Source organism: Microtus ochrogaster, chromosome 6, assembly GCF_000317375.1.
Source record: "Microtus ochrogaster isolate Prairie Vole_2 chromosome 6, MicOch1.0, whole genome shotgun sequence".
Taxonomy (NCBI): domain Eukaryota; kingdom Metazoa; phylum Chordata; class Mammalia; order Rodentia; family Cricetidae; genus Microtus; species Microtus ochrogaster.
In genome coordinates, this window is record NC_022013.1 from 67,794,151 (window position 1) to 67,800,099 (window position 5,949).

At 45.6% G+C, this 5,949-nt stretch overlaps 1 long non-coding RNA gene across 1 annotated transcript in view; it reads left to right on the forward strand.

The window, feature by feature from the left end:
• The first annotated feature begins 2,586 nt into the window (after window positions 1–2,586).
• The window catches only part of LOC101997134, an 11,729-nt gene continuing 8,366 nt past the window's right edge, over window positions 2,587–5,949 (forward strand). The window contains exon 1 of the long non-coding RNA XR_258303.1: window positions 2,587–2,798. This is a non-coding gene — a long non-coding RNA (uncharacterized LOC101997134). The remainder of the gene's footprint in view (window positions 2,799–5,949) is intronic.

The following is a 5,949-nucleotide window of genomic DNA, read 5'->3' on the forward strand; positions in this document are numbered from 1 at the left end:
CACGCACATTTCACAAAGTTTATACAAAAACCAAACACCTGGGTTGAGATTTTCCTAAAGGAGTCATCTGAAGTAGGTACTTCATGCCAAAATGTCACAAAGATTTATGTGCTTTCATTTGTGCATTAAATTGAGGACAGGTGGAGAACGTTCTAGCCTGAGAAAAACTGATAGCTCCTTTCTCCCTTAGAAGAGAAGTGGCTGTTATGACTACTGCTGCTTTAGAAAAAAAAAAAAAAAAAACAAGAGAGAGGACTCATGGTTGAAAAGTCGTATTACAATAGTCCACTAACTATTTCTGTGATCAAGTTTCTCACAAATAGGAACCCCGTACTGGCATCTCACGGTGAGTCCTAGCTCAGACACAACAGGCAATCTTGGACCCACAGAGCCAATAAACAGCTGGGCCTTTTTTCAGGCCCATGGGTAAGGTCTCCGGAACCTCCACACCGTCTACTGAATGTCTTGCAAAGGAGTCAGTTACACATATGTAACCACTCACTTTTTAATTTGGTTCTTGTTTCAGACACCTTTCTAGGACCCAATATGTCTAAGAATTGTCATCACTTGGTAGGTCGCTACTCTATGCCCGTTTGGCTTGAAACCTGCCTTTCCATGTCCTGAACCTTCGCCGGCAATAAGAGTGTGAATGCGCATGTCAGAAAGGGAGGCCTGGCCAGAGGACGAGACAGTGCCAGGCTTTTTACAATGGAGAAGGAAAGCTAACTGTGGAAAGCGGGGTGGGCACACTCCCTTGCTTGTCGGAGGTATGTTGCAAACATTGAAATCATTCTGTACATTTTATCCCTCTAAGACGCAAGCAGAGCTTCTGAATCAGATATTTACAAACCAATGGCTGTGTTCTGAAAGCTAGAATCTGATACCTTGAAAGTAGAGCCATGATAATTCACACGGAGGCGCCAAGGATGCACAGTTAGTCCCTGCTACTGTATGATATCACTCAATTCTAAGCTCAAGAAGGAAATTTGAATCCTCCTTATGACTCCTGGTCTTTTCTTGTGTTAGTCAGTTAAAACAATTGACATTACCTGTCCATCATTCAAAATGACCCATGAATGAAATGATCAGAGTGTCGGAAATGCTCAGATCACAATGGCGAAAGCTTTCCGGCAAAATACTTCATCATCCCCAGAAAATGTTGCAGATGTTCATGGAGCAATTCAATGTGTGATTCACACCTGTGTGTGGACAAGATGGTGCCGGAGGGAGATGGAGAAATGAAAGCATTTTATAGGTTCAGATCAGTGTTCATACTTCAGGAAGATCAGTGCTTGCCTTTGGAGGTGAAATTCCAAAGAAATGTCCACCACAGACCTGTGCACCGTAGACCTATGCACCACGGACCTGTGCACCGCAGACTTGTGCACCACAGACCTGTGCACCGTACACCTGTGCACCGTACACCTGTGCACCACAGACCTGTGCACCACAGACCTGTGCACCACAGACCTGTGCACCACAGACCTGTGCACCACAGACCTGTGCACCACAGACCTGTGCACCGTACACCTGTGCACCGTAGACCTGACAGAACCTCTGGTTTTTCAGCTCCGGGATAGTATGCTGCCTCGCACATAGACTGGAGTGCTGTGTTATAGCCTATGGAGAACACTGAGAGGAAGCGACATTTGATTCCAGGAAAACACACATTTTTCTTATATCGCACTTGAGTTGACATTCTGATTAAAATTCTGCCGCTTGGTAAAAATGATTTAAGGCTACTTTATCATTAAAAAAACAAAAGAATTCTATTCAACAGTGTTTGTGTGTGTTTTCACTGTTTCACCTTGGTTTTTGTGGTGCTGTGGATTGAACCTAGCACCTTGTGGATGGTTCTAGCACTAGGATAGACTATCTCTCTCACAATGATTTTTTAAAAGGATGCTTTGAATGAGAGCCCTGACATAAAGTTACCCATCTCCATTGTTCCTATTTATTGGGGATATAGCTGATGTCAACATACAAACAATTGCTTCAAAAGGTCAGTGGATGGATAGGCAATGCGGTACCCTCTCGCGGACACTAAATAAGTAGGGCACCTAGTGGAGGGGTCAGCTCCATCCATGCTTCACATTCTCACGGGCAGCATCTCCCTGGGTCTCTCCATGGAGGTTTCCTCCCCTCGGATAACTCTGGCTTGTGTCAAATTGATAACCTGCACAGAGAAATTGTCAGTGTTCCTGAGTATCTCCACCCACAGCTCCACAATGGCCAGTGGGTCCCAAACACCTACCTTCCATCAGAATATTTAAATGAGAGAAAATTATATGGCTTCATTGAGGGCATATTCCTTTCTATGGTAGTACCAGAAATACCCTGGCCCCAATCTCTGGGGCATTGAGCTAGCCTCAATCCCTGTCATTGGTAACAAACCCTACGATGACTTCAGGTAACTAAAACAAGAGCTAAGCTAGCACTGGCTCTGTCTCCCACACTCAACCCCGCCAGTCCAGTCTCTTCACTAAGGTGTTGGCACACAGAGACATGGTTTCTGTTGATGTTGTCAGTGGTGGTGGTAGTGATGATGATGGTGAGGTTTCTGTTTGGTTTATGATCATGTAACAGTAAAGAGCGGAACTAGAACTCAAATGACACCACTTAGCCATGAGACAATCTATACTTCATAAATAGCCACGTGTGTATGTTACCTTGGAGACCTTGAGCAGTGTTTCTGCTTCTCCTACTGATAAGAATCTGTACCCAGAGACACTGGAAATGCTTCCACACAGTTGATGGAACCCGAGTTTGAGAAGGAAGCTGAGGGTTGAGAGGTTCAGGTAAGCAGTCATTGAAGGTACTTTCTTCTTCATCCACCATCAACATAAGATGGGACCAAGAGACTGCATGAGTAGGGTCTACCTAGAGGTACACGGATGGGAAGAAAGTTCCCGAAGGCATCCAGCTATAACCAGAGGATCTAGAATGGTATTGCCAATGGTTGCTGCCCACAGAGGCATGCAATAATTGTTCCTAGTGGGTACTCGATGTCTCTGTCTAGTCCACCTTCATGCCAGTATCTGACAGTGGGCATTAAAGTTTGCCAACCAGGCAAACCTGTTCCTGCCAATCTCTGACCGCCATCCATATAGAACAGAGACAAACCTCCACCGGCAGGTGCAGCACTGTAAATCCTTTCTCCTGGGAAGAAGGTATTCTCTGTCTATGCACAGAGCACTAGGCACAAGCTTCTTGACTCTAAGGGGCATATTTTTCAAACATGATATCATTTTCAGGTGGCATAGAGGCCTTTAATGTAGGTAGACACATATACCAACAAATTCTCCAGGAGCAAGGCTAGAAAATAGATCACTGGATTTCCATGTCCCATCTCATGCCAGAATAAAAGGGGTTGACCTGGGTGGGTGTGGTCCCACTTGGCCAAGAGAAACATCTATAGAAAGGATTCCTCTCTTCTGCACTCTAGCTGGGCTGGTGTTTATTAGATATTTTGGGATGCTGCATTAGCCAGGAAGATGTCTAACTGGTCAGAGACCAAGTACTTTTCTCCGTGATGCGAAAGTTATCACAATCTTGTGGAGCTACACACACACACACACACACACACACACACACACCTACATCTCCATCATTGCAGCACAGACATTGTTTGGGGGTTCCCTAGAGAGAATGGAGCATTTATTTATCCTCTGAAGCCTGGCTCAAGTCCCGTCTCCTCTGGGCAGACTCTGATTTTCTTCAAACGGACACCCACCCCACTCATCCCCCCCCCCCCCCGCTTCACCTTCTTTCTGTCTTCCCGTTCCTTACACTCTGCCTTTTATTACTGTTGATTGAAGAAGACTCGATGTTCCAGATGGGAGAGCAGAGTGGGGTGGGGAGCTGGGAAGCTCATAGATCTTAATGGTTTCAGCTTTACACAGTATCAGAGTATTGACTTTCATGAGGTCAATACCCATCAAATGTTTCCCTAGAAAACAAAATAACCCATGAATGAATGGGGCCATGAAGTCGCATATTCGAGATGAAGACATGTAAGATGCTTTACTCTGAGGAGTTCATGTGTTCAAACCCACTGCTATCTGAAGTCTCTAGGCTCTCCTTCCAACCCCTTAACCCCACCCTTCACTGTAAGAAAAGCAGGAACGTCACCAAATGGGATGAAATAGTGAAACATAGAACTTGAAATTTACTGCCGTCAAGATGGGAGGCCTTGAGTCAAAAGCCTACAGATGTAGTTTTGCTTTCTCTTTACAGAATAAGCAATACAAATGATTTCTTACTCTTCCCTACTCCCTGAATATGGTTAGTGTACCCAGAGGGTCCACTGTGTCTGATAGCTTGGTCCACAAGGAATAGTACTGGTGGCACCATTATGAGGTGTGGCCTCATAGGAAGGCTACGCCATGAAGGATGTAAGTTCTTTATGTGACCCTTTGGGTCCTCTCATATGGCCCAGAACAGAAGAAGTCATCCTGGCTACACCTAACCTTTATCAAGGATGTGACCTTGAATGTAACTACTTGCTTCTACAGGTGCATCCACCTGGAGATGCCTCCTCTGCTGCCCACCCGGAAGTCTATCCAACAGTACAGGCAACCTCTAAACCTAGTGGCTAAATAAATCTTGTCTCTGAGCTGCCCCTACACTTGATTGTAATGTCACAAAGTCAAATCATTCTGTCTCCCTCCTTCCTGTTTCCTGTCCCTCTCTGGCTTGTTCAGTATCCCTTCCTTCTTTCCTTGCTGATTTTAGAGACATAGTACCAAGCTGGTCACCAACTCACTAAGTAGCCATGGATGACCTTGAACTTCTGATCCTTCTATCACTGCCTGTCAAGTGCCAGAATTCCAGGTGTGCAGAACTGTACCCAGTTTGTGTGGTGGCTATGATCAAGTCCAAGACCCCACATCTGCTTAGTAGAACCCTCCAAGAAAACTACATCCTCAGTCCTGCATCATAATTTTATTACTACTTTCTAAGTTTCCCAATTATAACTTTTATAACAGAAAACAGCCTCTTCTCTGCCGATGCCTTCCAGGGAATAGGATTTTGTTACTACCTTCCTCTAGGGAAGGCCAAGCGCTAGGGGTAACCCCGCGTTTAGTGGATGTAGCATGACAGAGCAGGACTCTGTCCTGGGACCTTGAGAGTTGGTCTCACAGTTTAAGGTCAAGAGGTCTCTAGATCAGACCAGCCTTGCATACTAGTCCCTGGTGCTCACACCTTCCCAGCCCACTGTTATCCCTCCATGATATTTCCGGCTTCCCCTTTCTCCCTCTCTGACCTCTCCACCCTCCCTTTCCCCCTCTATGACCTTTCCAGCCTGCTTATTTCCCTTTCTATGCATCCCCCCCCCCATAGACAATGAATCCCCCAACCCTTCAGTTTACTAAGGCCTATTCCACCGCTAGCAGTTGACTCTGTAACCAGGAAGTGTTTGTGGAGGAAATGTTCTGTGACGTTCTGGTAGAACACGCCTGGCGTGCTTTCAACCACGGCAAGAAAAAGTATGACAATAAGTGGAAACCCCACATCTTGCAGTGCACAGCCGTGCCTTCTGGTGAAGCCGTTTTCTGCCAGTCTGAACGTAGTTACTCTTTAAGCTACCTGCCCAGCTTGGTAGGTGTTTCTTTCTAACAGCTTAAGAGCTGGCTCCAGAGAAAACACTTCTCACGTACTCAAGAGCTACTTCTGCTGTTTTCTCAAGGACAAGAAGCTTCCACATCGTGTTGCCATGCTCCAGTCCATTCACTGAAGATAATTGTTTTGTTTCCTAATGAGCCATACTTTCTCACTCGGTCCTCTGGGGAAAGCTCCATTACTATGACTTAACTACCTTTTGGGGGATATTGAAAATGACTCCGTTCAATTGGCTCTCCCCAAATCCAAGCTTCAGAGCTCCAACCCAAATATTTCTCTCTCTCTCTCTCTCTCTCTCTCTCTCTCTCTCTCTCTCTCTCTCTCTCT